The sequence below is a fragment of the Emydura macquarii genome, unplaced genomic scaffold, assembly GCF_026122565.2.
Source record: "Emydura macquarii macquarii isolate MOO-44397 ecotype Brisbane River unplaced genomic scaffold, CSIRO-AGI_Emac_v2 contig_431, whole genome shotgun sequence".
Classification (NCBI taxonomy): Eukaryota; Metazoa; Chordata; order Testudines; family Chelidae; genus Emydura; species Emydura macquarii.
This window is the reverse complement of record NW_027130568.1, coordinates 1797004-1824140: the sequence shown is the minus strand read 5'-3', so window position 1 is coordinate 1824140 and position 27137 is coordinate 1797004. Positions and strand designations below refer to the sequence as shown.

General features: G+C 35.6%; 1 long non-coding RNA gene across 1 annotated transcript; it reads left to right on the top strand.

Annotated features, from left to right (window-relative positions):
• On the top strand, window positions 1-25555 carry LOC137146234 (uncharacterized). The gene is made up of 4 exons (XR_010917854.1): window positions 1-230; window positions 7949-8010; window positions 21162-21293; window positions 25354-25555. It is a non-coding gene; the product is annotated as an uncharacterized lncRNA (long non-coding RNA).
• The last annotated feature ends 1582 nt before the right edge of the window (window positions 25556-27137 follow it).

The following is a 27137-nucleotide window of genomic DNA, read 5'->3' as shown; positions in this document are numbered from 1 at the left end:
TTAATGTTTAACCCAGCACAACAAACTTTTATAGAAAGCTAAAGAATATATTAGTTCCTTAATATTTATTATTGTCTCTTTCTGTAGGTAGGCATAACAATACAGAAAGATTAAAGATTTCAAAGCCTAAATTAGACAAAGTTCACCAAGGGATAATGAATAGCTAGAGGCAAAAAGATACAATAGTTAGAACACTACAGTAGTGAAAGATCATTGAAGGTGCCTATGCTGTGAGTAGACTTGTAATCAATTAATATTAAACTAGTAGGGTAGCTGGAAAAGTGTCAGGGGTATTGGTTACAGAACAAAGAAAGAAATATTTCTTGAGGCTGGAGAGTGAGTTTGTAAATAGCACAAGATCATAGAATGAAAGCAACCTACTAATGGTGTTAAATAAGACTTTTCTTCATTTTTTGTGGTAGTTTTTTAAACAGTTTTGTTGTGGGTAGAGCATTTTTAGGAGGAAAAAGAATACTTTTCTGTGGTGAAGATCCTGGTAGAGTTCAACCTGAAAGACCCTTCCTCTTTTGAAAGCTCCATTTCAAAACTTTCTCTTGAGCAGGTCTTGATTCAGGCAACTTGGGGCCCTAGATGCATAGGAACCCTTTATGGTTCTACCCCTATAGCTATTACCTTCCTACTTGAGATGGCAGTGATGGAAGTTGTCCCCTTCCTTCACAGAGAGATAGAAGCAACAGTAGAGAGAGCTACCCTTTCCCTCCAGGAGTGATACTTTCCTTTATATGTAGTAGGGATGGTAAAAAGGGTCCCTTCTCTCCTCTGAAAAGCCAAGGGTTATAGAAGAGGGAGCCCCCTTCTTCCTACCCTAGGTGCCAGAGTGCACATCTTTGGGGAGTCAGGCCCACAGCACTCAGCTGCCAAATACAGAGTTCTCTGGGGGGATGATGTCAGAGGGTCTACCCATTACTTTACAGTGTTGTTAATAGCCTATTATGATCCATAGGATAATTCACATTTCCTAGAGCCATTGTTTCAGGCTGCCTGTGGATGCAGAAAGACACCACAGCATTAATTACAAATGGGTTATGTTTTCAATTTTTTATCTTAACCAGAAAGGTGCAAGATTTACTTTTAAAAAAGTGACTCTATCTAATCACATGACTTGGGTCTCTTTATATGAATCTGGGCCTGCTCCACAGTTTGCTCCTTCTTTAACTCTCTCAGCCCATAAAGTCAGAGAAAAACACATCTCACCTCTACTTGCCAGCAAAGAAACCCACTTCTACCTGATGTCTGTCTCCAGGTTCCCTTTCCATCATCTATAGCAATTGGAAGAGGGGGAGGGCTGGAATCATGTATTTGATCTCGTGGACAGAGGAGGAGGTTGGGTGACTCACAGCTGGGAGCTATATGAGTGCTACTGGTAGGGGAAGAGGCATATTTCAGTTCTTTCTGTGTCTGTAGAGATCGATGGGCTGTAGAGTTTCAGAAGGCTTTATACCATGAGGGAGACAAGAGCTAGGATTTTTGCTCTTAGTGCATTTGTTAGAATGAGCTTGCTCAAGGAGGCAATGCTTATTTTAATGTCAATTCAGTTATAACTTTCCCTTTTTTGTTTTCAGAATAAGAAATTGAAGGGAAAATGTTCTAGTGTGCAAAAATCAGACAATTCATATTTGATTCTCACAGCTTTCCTATTTCAGTCACAGAGCAAATTGACATACAGGCATTAAAGTTAATGTCATGCACAGTAATAAAAAATATTATATATGAATATGGGATTGAATTATAGTTAATGGGAATTTTCTTTCTTTTGTGCACTTAAAATCTCACATAACCATTATATTCCATTAAAGTCACTTTTTAATTTTATAATATTTAATATGACAGAAGAAAGCTAATTGTATAGCTGTTTGACTAACTGTAGTTATAGTATGCATTTTACCTTTAAAAAAAAAAGTATTACAGTCAAATCATCATTCACACAACACTTTTATTTAATTTTCACACATTTATATCATAAGCAATTAATTTCAATCTTGACATTTGTATAATTCCGACATTTTTGTAAAATTGGAGAGAAGTCATCGGGTTGAAAAAACTTAAATGTCAAGTAATAAAGTCCTGGACAAGTGAGTAATAATGGAAGTGCTGGCACAATCATCACCATAGCAATGCTAATGTGTTGTTGTAATACAGTAATTCATATGAAATGAATATGTATTGGGATTGGGAAGAAGATTTTTACTATTAAGGCTGATCTGGCTACATTTTTAGATTTTAGTTTAGTTTTTTTTTTTTTAGTTCGGGGAAAAGAAATGTCTATTCCTTTGATGCAGTTTTTCAAGTGAAAGTGATGATCTGTTTTTTGGCAGTGAACTGCTAATTTATCCAGTGGTATTTATCTGAATGGTTGCCAAGGGAAAAGAAAATATGACCTGAGAATTCCAGAAGGAAGGCAGAAAGGATTACATCTGAGAGAATTGAAAATTGTGCCTGTTATCCTTAATTTTCATTTTGAGAGCTGTGAAGATTAGAGCAAGATTCACTAAGCAAACTAGACAATTTATTGAGACCACAGACAGGACCCTGTAGCCCTCTGTGCCTCTCTACCACCCAAACTAACTAAAAATAGCCTGTGCCACATTATGTCACCACACAGGATCTTACGTTGCCTAAGTAGTCAAAGAAGGGAGTCCTGACTATCCTGTAGGGCCTTGGGAAGATTACTTAATACACATACATATCTTTCAGTCAGGACTGAATAGTTTGAGGAAGGTTGATCTGATTTAATTGCTTGTACAATGATTCCAGTGCACAGACTCAAGGCACACTTGAATGTTCCAGCTTATAGTGCCCATCCATCTACCTTTCCCAAGCTGAGATTCAACATTTCCATGTGTCCTTTTTTACTTTTATGGCAAATTACAGAAAGACATGTTAAGATGAGATACAACAAAACATTCACCACATGATGTTTAGAAAATCTTAGCTGTAAATGGGCAAACAAGAATGGCTTGACACTGGGCAGCAGTGGAGAATATACTACTAAAAGGATGTCATCATTCTCTGAGATTCAACAACCAGGTTGTTAGGAGGATGCATAAAGTGAGAAATAATACTGGAATTTTTGGTGTTATGAGTTAAGTTTGATTTTAGATTACTTCATTTTTGTCCCACATTAACCCCTGATTGATATCAGCTCCTACTCTTTCTTAAGTACCAAAAAAGATATTCCTTTCTAGCTGACTGTTTTTGGAAATAATTGATGATACCATTTCATAAGAACTTCACAAAATGACAGCAAAATGAGCTAAACTACTGTAATTTGTTTTACAAAAGGATGACAATTCTTGAAATGACTGTAATCAGCAAGAATGTCTGCAGATTTACCAGATATCACTCCACAAATGACTGCAACTGAAGTTTGAAAAGTTTCACATTTTCCTGTTTTGCCCAGATGTTTTTGTATATTAAACATTTTGTCATATTTATTCCAAAATATTTTCACATATATTTTATTAAATTCAAATGAGGTGTATAATGTATCATTTAGAGCTAATGTTTTAAACTTTTGGCCTGATTTTCTGTTCACTTACTTTGGTGTAAATCAGGAGATACTACAATGAAATTGATTTTTACACCTATGAAAAATTAGTGTGAGACCACAAATGGGGCTTGTATCACTGTTGTCCATGTGCACATTAGGGGGGCTGATTCTTCACTCAGTTACACCAATGAGTTGTGGTATGTGCTGTCTTTCACTTTTTTCTTCAGTTTTTGGAGCCTTTCTTCCATTCAGTGGTATAATAGCAGTCCTGATTTATACCAGTGTAAGCAGGAGAATTCAGCATAGGCAATGTGTATATATACAGCATAGAAGTCTACCCACAGGAACTTGCATACAATGATCTTTGAGGTAGGGTATTACCTATCATAGAAAAAAAATCAAATTCAGGTATCATCTGGCATGAGGGAAGTGAAGATCACTACTTTAGCACTTGGGATCGACCTGTTGCCCAATTCCTTTCCACATACAAAAGAGCTAATTTTCAGTTTGTCCTTTTTCTAGCAGCTAATGTTGATTTTTTCTAGTGCAAACACAGTGTATGTAATACTGATATGGATTGAAAATGAAAACAGTATAACTTTCTCAACGTTGTTTGTTTAGTACAGAAGGGGTAAAATAATTATTGCACAGTAAAATATTACTGTGAGTTGCTCATTATTTCTTAAATAGTAACAAAAATAATTAAATATATATAGTGTTGAACCTCTACATGAAATATGTTCATGGTAAGTGATTTATTAAAGTGAATTATTTGCCTTTATTTCTGCTAATTTTTTCCATGCTGATCAATGGAACGTTATAAGAAAGAGAGCCTGCTGAATATCTCCCAAAAAGAAAAAGAAATTACTCAAATCACAATTCCACAAATAAAAAATATAATACTTTGCTTTGAAAAAATTCTTAACAATGTTCCATCCATTCTCATTAAACATTCATATATGTATCTGTTTTTTAATTTTTTCCCCACAATGTATCAATGGAAAACAAACATTTCCTCCTAAAAACTGCTGATAATGTGTGTTCATGTGAAGAGTCAGACTGGAAGCATCCACACAAGCATCTTCAAATCTCTTTGATGTCCCTCCATTTGTTTGTAAAACTTTCAGTTACCCAATGGAGGCAGTAACAATATCATGTGACTTAGAGCAGTATCTCCCAACCTTTCCAGCCTACTGTACCTTTTTCAGGAGTCTGATTTGTCTTGTGCGCCCCAAGTTTCACCTCATTTAAAAACTACTTGCTTACAAAATCAGACATAAAAATACAGAAGTGTCACAGCACAGTATTACTGAAAAATTGCTTACTTCCTCATTTTTACTGTATAAATGACAAAATAAATCAATTAGAATATAAATATTGTACTTATATTTCAGTGTATATTATATAGGGCAATATAAACAAGTCATTGTCTGTATGAAATTTTAGTTTGTACTGACTTCACTAGTGCTTTTTATGTAGCCTGTTGTAAAAGTAGGCAAAAATATCTAGATGAGCTGATATACCTCCTGGAAGACCTCTGTGTACGCCCTGGAGTATGTGTACCCCTGGTTGAGAACCATTGTCTTAAATGACAAATCATACACCATGAATAGTCAATACCTGATAAAATGGTGTCAGTTTCCAAAATAGGTTGAAATATATTTGCGTAGGCATTCATCTATCAATTTTGAAGAGCAAGCAATGTTGTAAAAATCAAAGTTTATTCATGAGTAATTTGTAATGTGAAAACCAGATTGAGTAAATTATTCCAACAAGTATTTTGCTGAACTCTAAATGGCAGAACTTTTAGAATTCCAGATGCTAAACTGTAGGTAGCAAATGTTGAAATAAACTATGAAAAATTCCCATAAAACAAGTATTTGTATGCAATTTGTTTAAGGATTAAGAGCATTTAGCAAATGATAACAAGCTTGTTTCAATAAGATCAATAAAACATTGTTGAAAAAATCATGGTATAATACAATTTATCAAAGTTCAGTTATGTGGACTTTGAAAGCAGGAAATGAAGACAGCAATTTATTCTGACATAAAATCAAGTTCTTGCATTACATTAGTTTACACCTGCAAAACATTCTATAAATTATAAGTAACACCCATAATGAATAAAATAGTAACAAAAATAAAGCATCTGGTTAGTTTATATAATTGATATTTAAACAAACTGAACTCCATGCTGTAATGACTGCTCCATGCTATTATCTGCATATCACTCCGGGGACCGTGAATAATACAGATGTAAAATCAATAAATAACACAGATTAAAAGGCTATAGCATTCTTTCACTCACAGTATGGACTACGCCTGAATAGGGAGATTGTCTTGTGAGTCGTCTTTCCCATTAATGGCTGCATGGACCACATTTCATTCTACTAGCATCTGAATAACATCCATGTGACAGCTACAGCAACAACTTACAAAGTACAGCAATAGAAAAGTGTCTGATGTATTTTTAGTTTTTTAAAACCCATTTCAGAAGCTAGAAAAAAGAAGAATCAACATCGGTAACCAGTCATTTCTACATATGACACCACTCTGCAATCGAGCTATGGTCCATGGTTCATAATTTGGAAATTTCTGCTCTAGTTCATAATATAGGGGGAAAAACACCTCTAAAAATGCAGAGAGTAAGCTTCACTGTGTGCATATGAAGGAAATCTTGCACTCCACCTGAAGTAGTAATTCTTTGGGGAAAGTTGAAAAAGATCTACCTCTGGTTAGATGTTTTTATTGTACTGCCCTCCCTTAAAGCTCTTATTTTATAGAAATGCATCTTGCATGGGAGTTGAAAGACAAGGACATAAAAATAATAGGATTCTTGTTCCAAATGGAAACAAAGATGCTGTGGTATTCAGCTCATCATCACTTTCTGATGCCATTCCATTAATTAAAAAAAAAAAGTGACAGGAAATAACATATGGACAATTCAGTAATATGTAGCATTTGTTTATGAAAACTTTGGACTATTTTCCCTGGATGTTGGCAAGGTGTGGAAGCATTTCTTTGTTTGTTTACAATAAAATAGAAACTTCAGTTATTCATTGGATCTCTTTTTCTATGTAAAATGAGCTGCCTGGTATGTGCCCTAGAGATATTCAAATAAAAGAAAGTAGTAATACCAATGGAAAATGAAAAGACATTTCCAGTTTGAGTGTATTCCCGAGAGAGAAGCTAATGTAGTCAAAGATAGACCTGTTTTTGGATAGCCATAAAAATCACACAATTGCTGAATAACAATTTTTCTTCTAAACATGCTCTTAGCATCGCAACTCATCTCTTCAGATACACATACTGACTCTGAAATATTTGATCAGATTTCGAAAGTGCATCTACCTAATGTTCATTTGTGAGCTACTTTAAACATATAAGCATTTTACTCATTCAGCTCTTTTGCACTGTCAATTAAATGATAGAGCTGACGTACCAAAAAATAAACAAAAATATGAATTTTTGTCTATGTAAATTGTACATGAAAGTGATTGCACCTGCACAGTTACTCATGCACATATAGAGTCCACCTTTTTAAAATGTGTTCCAAAATATTATGTGCTTGTGTCAGTTGTATCCACAGAAAAAAGTATAAGCAATTTCCCTACACCACTCCACTAGAGTGCCTCAACCCTGAATTGGAGAAATCCTCTCTAGTGGCTTGCACATATAATATTTAGCTTTATGCTTATAAATGTTAGTTGTGATAATGGTTTCTGTTATGTGGACACTAACCTTCTAGCAACTGAAGACCGTAACCCATTCAAATTGTTACCATCTATAGTACGGTAAAATATTTTGGCTAGTGTGCACTTGGGCCAGGTTTGGGCCTTTGTTCTGGAGTTGAAAGGTCCCATTGACTATAATCACAGATCTGGTGGCCCTCTCCTTGGCTTACCCACAAACCCCACTAACATTCTCCTCTTCTGGAGGCCAGTAAACAGGGGGTCCGGAGACCAATGTCAGCTGCTGTTCTGGTCTCCTGTTCAGCAATGTTTCAGTACTTTATAATGAGGCTGAAGGCCTTCTGCTGGCCCTAATTACCAGGACTGAATTTGTACCCTTTGAGAAGCTTGTGGATGGCACGTGCTACTTGGCTGTAAGTCACTCTTCTGTATAGTGACCTTCAAATACCTATGAAATCTGTACTTGAAAAAAATGCAGGAGGAAATGTAATGTACTATTGCTTGTATTTCCTTCCAATTAACTGAATTCATCATGTGTAGTTTGGATACTGGGGAAAGAAAAAAACCCAGCAATGTGGAATCCTATATTACTTTTCTATTTTGTGTATTAGGTGTGGAAGGCTCTTCCTCTTCAAAAAGGATTTGCTCAGAAAGCAACATAAAGAAATATGCAGCAGTGAAAATGGGTTACATGAAGCAAATACTGTATATGAACTGTAGCTTAATTTCTTCATTTATTCAACAGATTGTTCACAAGTGATAAGGAAACACTGAGATTCTGCTTAGCTTCATCCAGAAGCAGCTGAGGTACTTTTTAAACAAAATCTTATTGACAGCCAAAATATGGTTAAAATCCCTTGTGCTTATCTTAGTCTTTTTAAACCAACCCATTCATTGGAGTGCTAAGATGCTAGTAAAAAGATACCTGCCAAATGTCAACTCTCAAATGAATACAGAGCTCTTTATTATTTTACTCTGTAACACATTTTGGTGATATGGGGCCAGATTCAGCTCTCACTTACATCAATTTTACACCATTGTAAGTTAATTGACTTCACCTGAGTGATTCCTGATTTACACTGGTGTAAATGAAAGAAGAATCAGTTCCTATGATATTCAATCATTTTCAGTTCAGCTCAGGGTTATTAAAGAAATAAAAAAGGAACAATCTTAAAATGAAAAATTGAGAAGTCCATTAATTTTAAAATCATCTTGAACATCGGAGGAAATGTGATGCCTTTCTCTCTTAACCTAATAAAAGCTTAATGTGCAAGATATGAGGATAATTTATGAATGAATGCTACTGAACGTCTTGATGGTTATGAATGATGATGCATAAGCAGACTTCAACAAATTGAATATTTGATCGGAGTATGTTTTTTGACAGTTTGCAAAGCTTCATCATATAATGCTATAAAATTATATTGCAAAAATGGCTAGGAAGAAAGAGAAAAAATTAGAGTGTAAAATTGTCAAATTGCTACTGTCTTTAGTAATTTCTGAACTGATACCCTGTGGCATTAAGTACCTTTTATCTATTTTTCTTTTTTTCAGGTTTTCTTTTAGATCTGATATTGTGCATAGTAAGTCTTGCAAAATTACTATGGGCATTTGCCAGCCAAGGCACAAAATATATTTGCCAGTGTTTACCTGGAGGATTAACATGAAAAAAAAATCAGTATTTTATTTTGCTGGTAAAAGACAAGTATTAATCCTTTGTGAGAGACCAGCTAGAGTTTTGCCAGGCTTACGTACAGTAATGGAAGTACTAATGCTCAGGGGTTTCCACTGTGCATGGGAGAAGCTTGGAGAAGAAATCTTAAAAACAAAATCTACCACACAATCCCCTTGATTAAATATCTTGTTGGCACAATTCCACTGGCTGGAAAGTCATTTATCTTTATGAGAACTGCATCATTTTCACTGTAAAGAAGCAGTCATCAATTGTTCTCTGCTGAAGTTTCATAAATTTAAGCACAAATAATCAGACCATTAAAATCAGTGTTTAATAATAACTATTTGAAAAGCTCATCTGAAAACAGATAATGCTTCTATGTTCCTGTCTGTCTGCTTTGTATATGCTCTAGTATCAATATACTGTGAGAACAGCATATGGTTTCTTTGATGGAAAGTAATGGAAAATGACAGGCTGTTTGAAGATGTTGTGGTGCCAATTCATGAATAATGCATTAGGGTAACAGGTACAATCAGTGAAGTTTAATAGTCTGTAGCCTCCAGAGATACAACAGTATACAGAAGAATTATCCCTATACTAGGACCATGTGACACTCAGCATTTTCCTTCTTGTTTTTGTCTTGTTCTGTTTATTTTAATATAGTCCCAGTAAAATAAAGTAAAAATGCAAAGAACAAGACCAAGAAAATAATGTTTAGACTTCGATTTTTTTAAATCATGTGACTAGCAAAAGATAAGTTGTACTCTTTACAGTAAACACAATTTTTTAATCCTATAGCAGCAAATTGTCCTGTTAAGTCAAAGGTAGATTTTAGGACTAAAAATTTATGGAAGAAAAAATATTCTTACACTGAATAATTGCCTTTACATATAGAAAATATTTACCATCTTGTAGGAATTATTCTGTTATTTCATATTAGGCAGATCCATCTCTCATCCACTCAAACCAGTGTATTGAAACTTAAATTATTTACTTATACTAATTTTGTATACATTTAATTTCCAAAAATGTCTTGCAGGAAACTGATAAAAAGTGAATGGGATTGAAACACCCACTCATTTATATTGAATTATCATAGAAAAATGCCATGAACTATATTAAGATTTAGATGCTGTCTCTAAGAAGTCATTTTCTAGGCATCTCTTTCCTCATAATGTCCACAATAAGGACTAATGGCCAAAAGAGAGGCTTGGGATACATTGCTTCATTCTTTATACCTGTGTTTTACTCTCCTTCCTGAAAAAATACACACAAAATCTGTCTCAGTATATATTTAAAATAAAAAGGACTATTTTCCATATTATAAAGGGATTGGAATGCTAGCCCTAACATTTTGCTCTGATATATGGCCTGGTCGACTCTTTCAAAACCTATGCTATTAATTTTTTAAAAGCCATTATTCATATATGTCGCTGTCATTTAAATAAAAGACCATAGTGGTTTTTGAAATTGTGTCCTAAAAATAGGTCAAATGAGCAAAATAATTAGGCTGTGCATCTGGGACTGGTTATAGCCACACAAGCACATGTGCTGCAAATGGAAAAAGAGCATAATCCATATTTTAATGTAGGAGACATTCTGGAGAAGTAAAATGAGCAGTCCATCATGGTTTTAAAATCAGTTTTGATAAGTGACTTTCTATAGAACATTATTGCACATCAAGTATCAGTGACAGCAGAATAACTGCTTATGGATGCTTTTGTGTTATGGTAATTGATTCTGGACTTCCACATTTTAAAGCCTAATTATAATCACATGCATAATTACTGTATGTACCATAGCTTATAACAAAAAGGTGTAATGTATGTGACTATGTATTAGTCCATGTCAGGAGCAAAATATTACCAGAGTTATATTTTTGTTTTATAGCAGTCTCAGCATAATTAGTGTCTTACTATATAAATGGTTCCCAATAAAAATACAAATTGTCTCTTTCACTATGAACAACATTATAGTTTTTGTTAGTTAGAAGAAGAATGAAAAATGACATTCTAATAAAAATCCAGTCATTGTATGGGAGTGAACTTGAACCTAGAAAACAAGCTCATAGGACCCCAGAGTCTAAGCTGGTGCTGAGAGGTGGAGTTTACACCTCCTGGCACACCGTGGGATTCAGTCCAAAGGAGACTGCCTGTCTACTAGGGCAGTTTCTACATTATGAGGTCAGTGTTAAGGTGTGGTCAGGCTGCTGATGAGATGCATTGAATCCATTTACCTGCTGCAGGGGAGTTTGTAGCAGCTTTCCACTGCAACAGATTCCTTTTTGACCCCATAGAGTTTATAAAACCAAAGGCTCTGCCATCCTCACTGGAAAGTGGTATAGACACAGGAGTTAATCTAGGCCTAAGGGACTGGGATTTGTAATAAGATTTCATCATTAGTAGGAGTAAGTAGTGTTCTTCATAAACTACTCTTCCCTTATAGATGAAGACAATGAATGTAAGCAGCAAGATGACAATAAGGACAGAGAATAACTGAACTACTTCCTCATCTGTATTGTGTTAAGATATGTCTGTGTTTAAATACATTGCAACTGCTTCCCTTGTCTCAGTAAACTGAAAGGTGATGAAATAAAAGTCCAGTTTGGAAAGTTTCAATGTAAATTTCAGTGGAGTTACACTGGCATAAAACTGATGTAACACAATGAAGCATCAGGACCTGAGTGTATTGTAAGAGCTTAATTATCACTGTACGCATGTGATATCTGATTCTCCACATGTGAGAGAGTATGGCTGTCCAAAGAGAAAAATCTGAATGTAAGGATCTGTTTTAACAGCTTCCATGGAAGAAGAGTCAAAATCAATTGAGTTCTGCCTAGATTGAATTTAGCCTATAGAAATTTGCAATTGCATCCATATCAGCTAATTTGCAGAAGTGGAACCAAGCTGGTCCATCATACACACAAACCAGTTGTCATATTCTTTTCATTTCAATGACATAAACACAAATTGCAACAATCCCTACTACTTTCTTGTGAGTCTAAATGTTTGTAGATAGTAAGCATAACTTGACAGAGTCCAATAAAGGAGTTACCTGGAAGTTAACATAAATATGGTTCAGTCAGATGATAGTTCCATTTGGGATGATATTCTGTCTAAATTCAAGGAAGGGGAACAAAGAAGCTTGGTCTGGGTTTGCCAGCCAGAGGAAGGCACTCTGGACTAAGACTGTACATGTAAATCGAGACAAAAAAATGGGGATAGATATTGTCTGAAGTTGTGACTACATACACATCTCCTAGTATGTGAATTCACCTCTCACAGCAAGATCATTAGCTGCCATATATGAGTAGCTAGCAGAGGAAAATTCAAAAAGTGATCAGCTGTCCTGCTTATGCCCCAAAAATTATGGAGGCATGCTCATGGACCAGAGATAAGTGAAATTCCAAATAATTGGAGGTTAGGTTCAGCTCAGATACACATCCGAAAGGCTAGAGCATATTTATCTGATGCTCACTCAAACTATCTGCAGACCTCTTGACTCTGCAAAACTGAGCTGAAAGTTTTGTGAAAACAAACTGTTTTTTGATATTTTGTCATATCTGCTTTTCACTTTGGGGTAAGATATACATATAAAAGCATACACAAATTAAAAGTAAACAAAGTTAAATGATTTTTCTTTTCAGATCTTCAAAAAGAGTTTGGCTGGATTTTTGGGTGGAGTTTTAAAGGAGATTCTTATTTAATTCAAAATTATTCATTCTACCATTCTAATGAACAGAACATCTAAGTCTAACTGTGTAGTAAAATTCATAAAAAGTAATAATATTTGTACTCAACACACTTTTCAAATTTTAAGGGTAAAATTTTCCAAAGTGACTAAGGCAGTTAAGAGTCTAAGACCCATTAACTTTCCATCCACCCTACTTAATTAATCTGCACAATTCTCCTATGACATATATAAGCATTATCCCCATTTTATATACGGGGAAACTGAGACTGAGACATTAAAACCAGAGCTGGTTTAAAAAAAAAATTCGATTGTAGACATCTTGATGATGAATTTTCACAGATCCAGAGACTTTAAGTTGAGAAGGGATCGTTATGATTTTCTAGTATTACATCTTGCACGTCACAGGGCTCCATCTCACCTAGTAATTCCTGCATCAAGACCAATGTCAGTTTGAGCTAGAGCATATCTTTTAGAAAGACATTCAGTCTTGATTTAAAGATGTCAAGTGATGGACAATCCACCAAATTGCTGTAAGTTGTATCAGTAGTCAATTACCGTCACTGTTTGTGTCTTATTTCTAGTCTGAATTTGTCTAACTTCAGTTTCACTGAATCTCATTATGCTCTTTTCCAGTAGATTAAAGAATCTTCTACTATCACAAATATCTTCCCCAAATGAGTACTTAGAAACCATGATCAAGTGACGTGATTTTGAATACTGAGATAAAATCTAGAGCATGATTTCCTCTCCCCCTTCTCCCACTTTATTACAATTAACTGTAGAGAAGAGCCAAACTTTTTTTGCCAGTTTTACTTACAGTGAATGGGACAAAGTACTTGAAGATGTGAGTTTTCAGGGGGAAATTAAAGATGGAGGAGGCATGTCACTTTTGGCCATAGAGGGAATGATAAGACTTCTGGGCAGCATGGAAGAAGACCGAGAGACAGGGGTAGGAGGATTTGAAGAGGCTAGTTAGTATAAATGTTTTTATAACTGATTTTTAAGTTCACGAGCAGTTCTGAAAAATCAGGAAAAAAATTGTTTTGGGTAAACCCAAAACAGAATTTCTTTGAAATTTTTGGGGAACAAACAAGTTTAAAAAATTATTAGATCTTAAACAAAACATTTCATTTTGATTGAGAAATTTTATTAATATTATTGCTTTTTTTAAAAAAAAATGAAGGAAATTTCAAAGCAAAAAAAACATTTTGAATTAAAAAACAAAACAATGCTTCATTTTGTTCTGAATGTATTTATTTTGACCAAAACAATCTGGTGACTTCAATCTGAGTGCAAAATGTTTGAGTCAATCCAAATTTGCATTTTTCATCCAAAAAAAAATGTTGATTAAAAAATTTCAACCAGCTCATCTAATTGGTTATACAGCTCAAGTGGAGTGCATGAGGTTTTTTTTAAGTGCTCTATCTCCTCCAGTTTTCTCTTGCAAAGCGATATGAATACCTAAGAACCTGATCAAAGAAGCACCACGGACCAAATCACATTTGGTCCAAATCACCCTACATTCACCACAATTTGAAATGGATTGAAGTATGGTGCCTAAGAAATAGTCAAGGGTTTTGGAGGAAAATGTAGAGATGTCAGGGCAAAAAAAGGGCCTATATTTAGAATCTCTCAGTACAAAGGAGCTGTGCAATCACTCCTGTAACATGACTCTGAGCAGACTACTTCAGGAAGAGGCTGGCAGGATCATAATTATATTTTCAAAGAAAGCTTGGAAACCTGCTTCAACTGGCAATTATGCAATAATCATTATAAATAAGTTCCAGTAAAATAATGTAATTCTTCTCTACTTGCCTCACTCTCCAGAAAGCCGGGCAGTCTAGAGTACAGAAGTGCACTGTGGTGCATAGCTTCAGTTATCACACTACATATTTTTCGTCAAAGGTTTAAAAAGAAAAAGACTTAACATAAAAATAAGTCAGCAGTTAATGGTTAATCTACTGGCCTCTCCATCTCAAGAAGCCTCGTTGCAAATATTGGCTTAGCTCATCAGTGAAAGCAAATCGATTAGTAGCAATAGTTGGAAATAACTTCACTGCATAAAGGCTGTCATTTTTAACATTATTCATATACCTAAATTCACACTGTGTCAAGACTTTAAATGAACCACTTGTTGAGGAAAATACAGCTGTCCACAGTGCATGGATCTCTCCTTAAAACAAAAAACAAAAAAAAGTCAGACACTTCATTGAAAATGGTAGAAAAGTCTCGATTTAAGGTCAATTTAGTTTATAAATCTCTGGCCAGATCTTCACCTCTGATAAATTGGTGTGTAGCTCTATTGAAGTTTGGCCCCAAATATATTCTAGAACACTCATCCCTTTCTACACCCCCAATTTTTTTTTTATTATAGGCACATTTGCAAGAAAACAGGGACAGTGGATTAATAAATATGACACGAGTCCTATAAGAGACTGCTCTTCATTTCCTGGCCCCAGTCACCCAACATGGTTCTGGGTTATGAAAGTGTATGCCTCAGTCACATGGCAGGGATCAGTGGCAAATGCCACAAATCCATATCAGCAAAATATTTTCAACAAAGAAAACAGTCTGCTTGGCATGGAGGCAGTAGGAGTTCATCTTATTCTTCTATACATGAAATCAAAGAGACAAGTCATGCCATCCTATGCAAAACTTTCACTACAACAAGGCATATTCAGAGCACAAAGTTTTCTTGATGTATTCAGTGAGAAAGTGGGAAATTGTCTCCCTCAATTATGGGCTTGAAGTGTAGCCCTTCAGCCCAATGGATGCCCTGAAATCAGTAGAATTATCTCATAGTTCTCGGGGCATTTGTGGAAAGCCTGCACTTACATTGAGAGGAAAGTCTTTTCGGTATTGTTTCCTGTGGTCTACTTTTGTCCCTGTCAGATTGTGCATCCACCCTTGGCTCAAGCTCTCTCACTGTGGTAAACTCACAAAAGAGAGAGGTGAGGAGTGGGAATGAACACTAACAGGGTCAGCTTTAAATGTTGTGTGTACTTCCCCCAGGGGTTAAATGGAGGGATGATGAATAGCTAACTCCGCCTAACAATGAGTAGCTCCTACTGTGTTGTGTTCCTGTATTCATGTCAAAGAGCTCCCTTGCAGTTGGAAGTGGGGTAATGACAGGACTTCAGCTCCCCAGCCTCTGACAGATGAAGAGAATTATTCATGGGCCATTATGACTGAAAGCACAGGGAGTGATCTGGGCCAGATGTCCTTGATTTTAATCTATGGGAATATGATTGACAGCACACACCTAAAAATTAAGGAGTAGCTGAGCTATTTCGTAGAAAATATCTCATTTTAATGCAAACATCCTTGATTTAAAAAAACAAAACAAAAAAACAGACACAAGAAGAACATATGATAATATTATCAGCATAACTTTTTTCCTCATAGATACATGTTCATGTTTCAAAATTTCCCATGAGGCAACATCAATCTCTACCATTTTGGAGGATCGGTTAACAAGCAGCACAAAAGACGTCACAGCAAACTAACCTTCCAAAATGGGGATAAAATTTTAAATTCTTCTTCATGCTGCGGCGAGCATAGTAAATACACAACATTAAAGAAATATTTCTGTATAAAAGATACATTATATTTTATCACATGATATATAATATAATTAATATGATAAAATATAAATGTAGTCTGAGTTAGATTTGAGTAGTGTTATCTATTTTTGCATCCTTGTTGAATCAGCAAAAACAAACAATACTTATAACAATACCAATGATGCATTTATATTCACAATACTATTTACAATATAAGATTAGTAACTTAAGCATTCACATCCACAGGCAGCACTGTCTGTAACTATGAGAAACTAATCTGCACAATTATCATACAGAAGTTTGTATTCAGAATCAGTGGCAACATAATAAATATGTACAAAAGAGCTGTACTGTATATACAACACATAACTATTCATATTTTAATTTCTTAGCACAAGGATTTACCTGTGTTGGACAACATAATAGAAACATTTAACAAACAAGTTTTGATTTATATATGAATGTACATAGTGACTTTTTGAAATTAAGCACTGTTCTTAAACTTTTTAATGGGTTCACTGTATGTTTTATTGTTGTTTTAATAAGTATCGTGGGTGTTCTAATGGGATGACACTTAAAGCAAGCAAAGCAGAATGGAGTTCATGTCATTCCCTCTTTTCCTATTACTTATTCTAGATCTTACAATGTTTAACCATGAATATTCATAAATTATTATGCACAACTATGAATGCAACCATTCAGCCAAAAAATTACATAAATCAGTTTAACTATAAATATTCCTGGCTAATAATATATGTGGAATTAACCATGTACTTCTATAAAATATTAGATATTTGACTTGATGGAATTCCTGCTGCTATTATTTCAACACTGCTTTATGATTTGTTCTAATGTAATCAAAGTTTATATTGGCTTTGGGAGTAAATAGATGGATTAAATGAGGAAGTTTCCAGATCTTGATTCAATTTTGCTATGAATATAAAACTGCTAACGTTACATAAAACTATGAATACTCTGAAAAAAATACAGAATTAAGGGCTAGATATTTGACAAACGGCTCTTAAAATGGTCTTTAACATATTTTTAAAAGGATTTTTATGTGCCTATGTGGTGGTTCTTTTTTTCTTCCTTTTAATTGAATAAGTGACTATACCTGACAATCTTGAAGACTGTTTGTATGCAGCATTCATTCAGTGCTATCATTTGTGTTTCCTCCTAATGCTACATGTCATATACTAACTAGACAATGTATATGTACTAAAGGTGAAATGTAAAGTTTGTGTTTTTTCCATAAAAAAATTAACTGGATTTACACAGATGTGTCCTAGCATGCAGTGTCACCGAGAAAAATGAGAGGCCTGGGGACAAACCTTGATAAGAATGAACACTGTCAGAGCTGGCATTTATCCAGAATTCTATTTAAACAAGCATCAGTAGCAGTCTTACAACTGCACCAAAATGGCACTATCCAATGGTCCTGTCTTGCCACACATAATTAATTATTCCATGTTTTCTATTACAAAACACAGTGAGCATCTCAGAACCACCACGGACCAAATCACCCTATATTCCAAATGCAATGCACACTTCTTTGACTTCACTTTCATTATTAAAAATTCATAGTGCAGTGCACAGAAATGACTTAAAAATAAGAATAGAATCCCCCAACTCCCTTTCTCCTGCGGAAAAGGAAGTAACAAAGAGCCAAACGTGTTATATGATAGTGACATCATTTCATGCCCTATTGGTAGCATGCACCTCTGGAAGGTGCTCAGATACTACAGTGATAGGTGTGATATCAGAACCTGAGTAGAACACAATAGGGATAAAACAATTTTCTTTACTTTTCTGACTATAAAATTTCTAAAATGTGAGTTTAGTGTTAATGAAAGGTACTAGAGAACTTCAGTTTATTTTTCACAGAACAGTGATAAGTTCCACACACACACACAAAAATTGTGTCTCAATCTTGAGGATTAAGATGGTAGTTTAAATGTTCTCATTTACTCCTGGGTCTTCCTGCAGGGATGGCCAATGAGTACAAAATGATTATATGATATGGGCATTCATCCATTGGGAACTGGATTGAGGCCACCAAATGGTTTCACACAAGCTACCAAAAAGCAAGGAGAATATATCTTTTGTTCACGATCCAATTTGGACTGGATGTGAATAAGTGACCTAGAGGAAATAGTCTGCAGAGCTCCTCAACTTTTAGGCTTGTTGAACATACCTTCAGCAAATGCAAACCAACATTTGTGAATTTACTTGTATGTACTTAGTCATTTAGCGATTCACCCATTTACCAGTGTGAACTCTTGGGGACAGGATTATCTTTTGCTATGTGTTTACACAGAGGCTGTCACATTTTGATTACAATTGTAATATAAATTCTATTATCATTATGCTCCCTGCATCCAGCAATACATATGACTCTGAATTTGGAAAGATGAGTATAATTGAATATAATAAAAAGCCAAAAGAGAGGAGTGTAGCATGAAAAAAAACCTGACAACTAATAGGATTGCCATCTTACATTAACTGATGTCTTCTGCTGGCTTATTTGCATGTAAATTGAGACACCCTTACGTTCACTTCCAGAGCATATTAATAAGCAGGTGTAAGAATATTTAAGGTGAGGTTTAGTTGTCAATTCAAATTAGTGGAAGAAGCAAGAGTTTGCTAAATGGGAGTTATGTGGGGAACCATGACTCTTTGGAGGTACCTAACGAACACTACCATCCTGAGTAGTATAAAGGTACCATTAATGATGATGATCCTAGTGAAGGGAAAGCACAGTCATAGAGACAGGAGTACTGGGCAGAAGATGCGATGGAAACAATGAGAACAAAGTGACCTGAATAGAAAAAAGCCCAAATGAAATACCGTAATACACACAACACCTCAACAAGGCAGATTATTTGCTGTTTCACAGACGGACATCCTAGGGCACAGAAAACTTAAATATTTCTCAATAAATAGAAGAATTGGAAAGGGTAATAATGCATTCAAATACTGCCTAACAGGGGCAGAGCCAGACCTATAGGACTGCAGAAAACAAATTCACTACTGAACAGCACTCAGTCAAATAGAGGAATTAAGTGGTCAAGAGTTACACCAAGTTTAACTATTTTGCTAAACCAACCAGGAATGACAAGGCTAATAGAGGTCTTTTTTTTTAAAAAAAAGTGTGTGAAATTTTAACAGATTTGACAGATTATCTGCAATGAACTGAAAATACTATAATTTATTGATAGAATACCCACATGGATGATGATATGTGGTCAGAGTAAAAGATCTCTAAACAAATAAAAGGGACATATGAACATAAATATGAAATCATAATAGGAATTATACTTACCTTCGGACCAAGCATTACAAATGCACAGTAAAGTTAGTGGTTTACCACTGAAGGTAGTACAAGTCACTGTTCTCTCCTTATATGGGAGTTTTGGCCAGTGTACCTTTGTAGTCACAGACCCCCTAGCAGTGCCCTTGTCCCTCTTAGCTCCCAAAATCTCTAACATGGATAGAATAACATGGACAACATTAGATGAGTGTTATGAAGCTCATTCCAACACTTTACTGGCCTACGCCCAGAATGCTCTGTGGCTGGCCCCTCATATGAACGGTTTCATTCACTTTCAGACCATACATTGGAGGAGTGAGGATTGTAGGATTTGGCCATGAAGGTTTTAATGAGTTTATTGATCTAGTTCAACTTTTGTAAAAATGTTAGATTTTTATTTTATGTTTTGAATTGTGTTTTTAAATGGTGATGGCTGAGCACTTGTGAACATTACACATTGATGGCTTTCATATGCTAAAATAAGGATGGGAAAAAACTGTACTCTAGATATGTGGAGATAATCTGAAGCAGTTATGTAACAGTTAGTTGCCTAATTAAGATGGTCTGTAGAGATTTCACCTTTTTTGGATATCTTTTAAATGTAGGTGTATTTAATAAAGTGAGAACAACGACAGAAATCCCTTATCATATAGAACATGCTGAGTCACCTTACACTATGCAAGGCACTCAGGAATAAATATGGACTAATAATTCTTTATTGATTGATTTGATAGTGGGGTAACTTTTCATAAAGAAATATGGGACAGATTCATAGACTGGATTTATAAGCATTACAGAGTAATGGGACAAGGAGAATCAAAATGGGATGGAGACCCTGAAAAAGATAAAAATATCTTTATTGGGGAGGAAAGGTGATCTTACACAGACTAAATATCTGAGCCTTCTGATACTTCTCCCCATTCCTCCCCTCTCTCATCACAGATAATTATCCCTTTCTTTAGCCTAAAGATTCTGTTTGTCCAATCCTTGACAGTTTTGCTGAGGAAGCACAGAACCTGGACAACTAAAATTAGACAGCGTTTAGAAATCCAGTAAAATAATTGAGATTTTTTTCTTTGTATTAGGGAAGGAAAGAATTGCATGGAGATTAACTAGTGTATTGATAAAATGGATGAAAAAAGTAGCCCACTTATGACATTTAAGTAATCAGTCCTTCAAAAATCACCATGTTCAAATCAATGTGATTAGCAAAACACTTTTAAAGAATGTAATTTGATTAGTAAATAGCATAATCAGTGATAGCTTTAATTCACATAATGCCACATTATAACGAATGGCACTCAGAATGGAACACAGTTCGGGAAAACATAAGAAATTCATAACTTGTAATCTGAAGGGGTATAATGTCAAAAACATAAATGAACGTAAAATGTTAATTGTAGAAAATGCATCCTTTGATTGTGAATAACAATAAGCCATTATGACCAATATTTGATAAAAAGCTTGTTCAATATAGCCATTAAGATTGAAACAAAGCATTTGAATAACATATGAGAAATTTTTTTTCCAGTTTCAAACTAAATTTGAACTAAAACTTATTGGCAGTTTAAAAAAAGGTTTGTTAATTTTTTTTAAAAATCACATTTTTATACAAAACTGGAAACATACATATTGCAAAGCTACCTGTAAATAAACCACCATTAAAATGAAATTAAATGAAGAAGGACTTAAATTAAAATGTCTTCATTAATTGCAGAGACAAGGAGGGTGAAGTGATATCTTTTCCTGGACCCAACTTCTGTTGATGTGAGAGACAAGCTTTCAAGCCACACAAGAGCTCTTCTTCAGATCTGGGAAAGGAACTCCCAGCATTACAGAAAAACACAAGGTGGAACAGATTGATTAGCATAAGCAGTTAACACATGTTCTAAGGGACCATTCAAGGTCGAGTGGCTTGTTAACACTTCTGCAGTCCTAGGACAAAAAAGGGGATTAGTAGGTTAGATTGTTGTAAGAAACCATAAATCTAGTGTCTCTCTTTAGTCCATGATCTTTAGTGTCTAGTGGTGTAATGAATTTGTTTCCAGGCTCATCTTTTGAAAGTGTTGTGCAGGTTTCATTTGAGGATGAGGACTGATAGATCAGATATAGAGTGATTGCTTTGTGAAAAGTGTTCACCCACAGGTGATAAGGTGTTTTTGTGTTTCATCATTTTCCTGTGTGAGTTCATTTCACAGCATAGTGATTGTCTGGTCTCGCCCACATAGTTGTTGTTGGGGCATTTAGTGAACTGGATGAGGTACATCACATGTTGTGATAGACATGTGTGGGATCCATATATCTTGAAAGATGTGTTGTGTGGGGGTGTTTATCAGTGTAGCAGCAGAGATATGTCTGCAGGTTTTGCATCTGTTATGCTGGCAGGGTCTGGTATTGCTTTTCATTGGTGTGTCCTGGTCTGGGACCTTGCTTCTGATGATGAGTGTGGAGAGGTTGGGAGGTTGTTTAAAGTCCAGAAGTGGGAGTTCCTGAAAAATGTATTTCAGGATGGAGTCCTCATCCAATATGGGTTGTAGCTATTTGATGGCACCCCATATGGGTTCCAGTGTGGGGTGGTAGGTGACAACTAGCTGTATGCAATCAGAGGGGGTTTTATTTCTGTACTGAAGCATGTTCTCTCAGGATATTTGGATGGCCCATTCCATGATGTGATCAACTTCTCTGGCGGACTCTCGTTTGGTGAAGGCAGTTTTAAGTGTGTTAAGCTATATATCCTGGACTTTACCTCAGAGAATATTCTGTGGTATCTGAGTGCCTAGCTATAGATAACTGATTTCTTGATGTGGTTGAGGTGCTTGCTGGATCTATGAAGGTAGATGTAGTGATCATGGTTTCTTATATATATGCAGGGTTCCATTACTGAAGATGATTGTGGGGTCAGGAAGCTGCTGCTAGCATAGGAGTGTTCCAGAGAGAGTATAATGGATGAGTTGTGGTAGCTGAAGTTGTGGTGGGAATCTGAGGGAGTTAAAGCCATCTGTCCATAGGATGAAAATATCATTGATGTATCTCAGGTATATCATTGGTTTTGTGATGCATTTGTCAAGAAATTCTTCTTCAAGGTAACCCATGAAGAGGTTGGTATATCAAGAAACCATGGTTTAGACAATGTGTTTGTTGTTGAATATAAAATTGTTATGGATGACTAATAAATGGATGAGTTTGGCAATGTGTTTTGGGGTGTATATCTGAGGGCTGTCCATTGTCTTCTAAATATCTGAGGCAGGCAACTATGCAGTAATTGTGAGTCATGCTGGTATATAGGGAAGTGACATCCATGGTGGCAAGGAGGGTGTCTTGTGGGAAGTAGTAAATATTGCAGAATTTGTGGAGGAAGTCAGTTGTATCCTGCAGGAAGCTGGCCCTATGTGGTGAGTGGTTTGAGGGTTTTCTAGAGTTCTGATACTTCTTCAGTAAGAGTGTCACGGCCAGATATGAGTGTGCCTCGGTTCCCTTGTCTGTACCTTGAGGAGCATGTAGAAGGTCCCTAGGGTGAGTTCGTAAGGGATGAATTTGTAAAGTGTCTCTTAGAGGAGTTTGAGGAAGGATTTGATGATATCCTTAAGTTTCTGGGTAAATAGTAGTGTGGGGTCTTCTTTGTGTTCTGTATAATAGTGGTGTTGGAGAGTTGACAGTTGGCCTCATTAACATAGTCATCAGGGTTGAGGGTTACAATGGAGTCCCCTTTGTCTGCTGATTTGATCTCTATCTGGTGATTATGAAGCTCACTGCAGTAAGGTACTGGTGGTCCTCCAAAGATGTATCCCTCACATAAGAAAGCTTTTCTGTCTTTTGTTTGTTGAACTTTCCACGACTGACAGCATGCACACCAAAACCATATTAACTATCCTAAAAACTGTTGTCTGGTTATCTTGTTAATTTAGAATGAGGATGATAATCTACTGTTCATCTTTATTGACAATGGATTAATGTCTCATTTGAATCTATTGGACTCAAAAAACTCAATTATGAGACCTTTCTTTATATTGGTGAACAGTTACTAGAGTGTTTCCAATGAAGTCAAGGCAAGTTACTCATGTGAGTAAATGTTCATCAATTTGAAAAAGGGTAACATAATTTGACCCAAAGAACTTTCTGTATCTAGTTGTGATTGTTCCAGTGCCACATCTTTTAACACACTATACACTATTTGTTTATGCAAAGATGGTTATGGACCTATGCTGCGTAGTATTTGAAGATGCTACATGGATTTGCCACTCTAAGAAGGGTTTCAGAAGCCAAGGTTACAGGAATTAAGGTTATTGGTCATGAGAGCAGAGGGAGAGTCATGTGCTTGGCTCACATGGGGCTCAGCGTGCATATAGGAAAGTATGTTAAACTGGTCTAATTTCTCATAAATTAAAAAACTTGTTCTATGAAAACAATCTTATCCACACTCCTGCCAAAGATCTTCCTCTCATGGCATATTAACCATTCATCCCACTGAGCATTTAGAACAGATAAAGACCTAAAGATTTGTTTCACCATTTCCGTGGCCTGGAGTGCTACTAACTTAAACATCCAGATTTCATTACATGCTTGCCACTGATTAAAGCTCAGTGCTCTATAGCTCCTCCGGATATTACCAGGCCCAGACCATCTTTGTCACTAAATGCTAAGTAAAGGGGGAAGATGTGTCCAATTTAGAAAATTAGCTGTCAGAGTCATAACAGAATATACTTAAACAGGAACCATAGAAGCTGTCATTAAAGCATATTTATAGCAAAAGAAAAACTTGGCTAAATAGTTATACTCTATTTAAATAGACATTTAGCAAACTTGTTATGAAAACGTGGCTCCTGGCTTACACATGCTTTTATTTAAGAACTTTTTCTCACACGTTTACTTGAACTTTACACTAGGTTTACAAACTTTTAAAATTAATTCAGTTAACTTAGGATCTGATTCTGCCACCTTTGCTCATAATGAGTATCACAGTAGAATTTTTGGGAGGGAAATAGACACTATTTGCTGTGAGTACTACTTCTCAGTGTGAGTAAGAGTGGCAGACTCTGGCTCTTAGTTTGCCAAATTCTGTTGATATATAAAATGTGTTTTCACTAACAAACATTGACTATAGTATGAAAGTATCACAATTTTCATGAAAAATCTCTGGATCACTCATTTATTAATATTCAGCAGTAGTACCCAAATGTTTGGTAGAATAAGAATTGTGTGAGATGGAAGGAACGTGTAGTAAATCCTGCACATTTGCCTCCCTCCTTTGATACAAGTCAAATATCTTAAGGTTACGGAAGACTTGACTTGGCAAATTGATTCCACCAACTTCTTCAGAAACATATGTTCCATTGCTTAGTTAACCATGTCCTAAAGAGTTTTCTGAGCTCTTCTGGCTTCAATGTAAATCCACTATTTCTTGATTTTTTTATATTGTTTTCTATTGAAGAGATTAGGGTGTTGCATGTGTACAAACAACACCTGAGCACATATCAACCTGGGCTTCCAGTGTCAGCAAATGTATGCACTTTACATTTTGGTTTCTAATTGTTTTTTTTATTATTATCAAAAGAACAAAAATGAAGCAACGCCTTTGACCAGTTCAGATGGCCCATTCCCTGGTCTTTAATAAAAAATAGATTTTCTCATGTTGCGGTCAGGTATCATTTACTCTTATTCATATGTAGGATCCATAACTCTCCCACATCTCCTTCTGTCTTTTTTTCTCCACCTTAGTTGGTCTAACATCTCCCTCCTTTCTAAGCAATTACTGGGAGTGTTTTTAAGAGTCCCATAAGTATAATTTCAGCATCCTCAGCTATTTGTTCGGTTTACTAGAGGGTAATTGTCCCCAGAATAGATCAGAATTTGTGTTTTGGCTTTTTTCTAATCAGGTCTGTGTTAACTACTTGTTTCCTTTCTGTTCCCAGGTATTTCTGTAAAACTCACCACAAGGATCTAAATAATCCAAAGGAGAGAACTCCTCCTCCAAGAAGTGTATTATGAACCAATGAATATTAACTTATTATTTTGTATAGCTGAACATAACCCATGATAGTGACATAAAGTAGAATATTTCCTAAATGTGGGACTTGTATAGAAATTCCATAATAGATATTACAAATAATAGTCTCTGAGCAATAAACATTGAAGTTTTGAGCTTGCAGTGATTCTTTATCTGCTTATGTATTTTCATTGTGATATGTCATGTCCTCTTTCTAAGTCCTTTTCCTGGGAAGTAATAGACCCAACTCATTTGTTTCCTAATTGTCAGAGAAGAAAGCTATGCGCCTCAGTAAAAATGTTCTGGGGGGAAGGATGTCCATATGGTCTGGTTCCATTCACACATTTCAAACTCAATTCTTTTACCTCCCCAGGGCAAAAAGAAATTCTTAATTGCAGTCATACAGCTTATGAGGGATACCACGCACTATGGAATAGTCCTTAAAGCTTTTCACCTGCCTATTGCTAAGCCAATCATGCATGTATGCAACACCCCCCCCCCCCTTATGGTTACATTTGTGAGTTAAAAAGCTCCAGAGGAAATTCAGAAAAGATTAATAGGAACCTATTAGTATGGACAAGTACTGAGAAAAAAGGGACCCTTTTTACTTTATTCCTTATGTTTAATGTTTGTAGCATAGCCAGGTACTTTGTTATCAGATTTGGTAGTAGACAAGTTGGGTTTTGTAAGAAGCCAAGTGAGCTGCAGTAGCCAGCAATATTTTATTTTTCATTTGTGACCTGCCACTGCAACAACATTTTTTCTCCACATTTCTAAATGATTCTGCCCATCGAGAATCAGTCTCTAACTACGTAGTGCTTCATATTTTTTTTGTAGTACTCATATTGTACATTGACTTTAGGCGGTTTACCACCTGACTGAATTCCCTTCATATAGCAACTTATGAGCCAAATTCCTCACACCTAAGTCCATGGAAGTTTTAGTATTGACATAAATGTAATGAGGATTTGTACCTATATAAATTAATATTAAAATTAGACTTTTAGATGGCAATAAGAGTTTAAGATGGCAACATTTTGAGTAAGTTCAACTTGCCTAATGGTTTCAATCTGCCAACTTCCTTTAATTGTTATACTACAAGGAGTACACTATCTTCAGCTGGGGATCCCAGGCTGGGAGTTAGCCTCAATTTTTATTTGTTTTAGACTTCCACAGACCATGGTACCTGCAAGTGAGTTGGAAACTAAGGTCTTTTTTCAATAGCTGGCAGTATAAAACTCAAGAGCTTTATACACTCCTGCATTATAACATCCAGGCTTTGGAGGATAGATGAAATGTTTTTTGCATTTAGTGGTAAGTTAAAGCAAACAGGCTCATCTTTTAGTAATCAAGGCCAACTCTCACTCTTTCCATACCAGTCACTTCATATGGGAAATGCCAAGGGCTCCCCTGAATGAGCAAAAGAGTACAGTGTCAGAACAAATGTTTGTACAGCCACTTTTTTTTAAACAGTAGCTGCTACAACTGTGACGCCTGCTAAATAATTTCTATGTGGCAGTCTGGATCGGAATTTTTATTATTCTTTTAAAAGTTGCAACTATTCTTTCTTAATTCCTAAAATATGTAGAAAAGAGAAACATATAGAGGTGTGAATGTTTGTGTGAAGTGTGTGTGCAACTGTGTGTGGGGTGAATGAGGTGTTAAGGTTACTAGAAGAAACAAACGTCTGCTTTGATACCATAAATAACT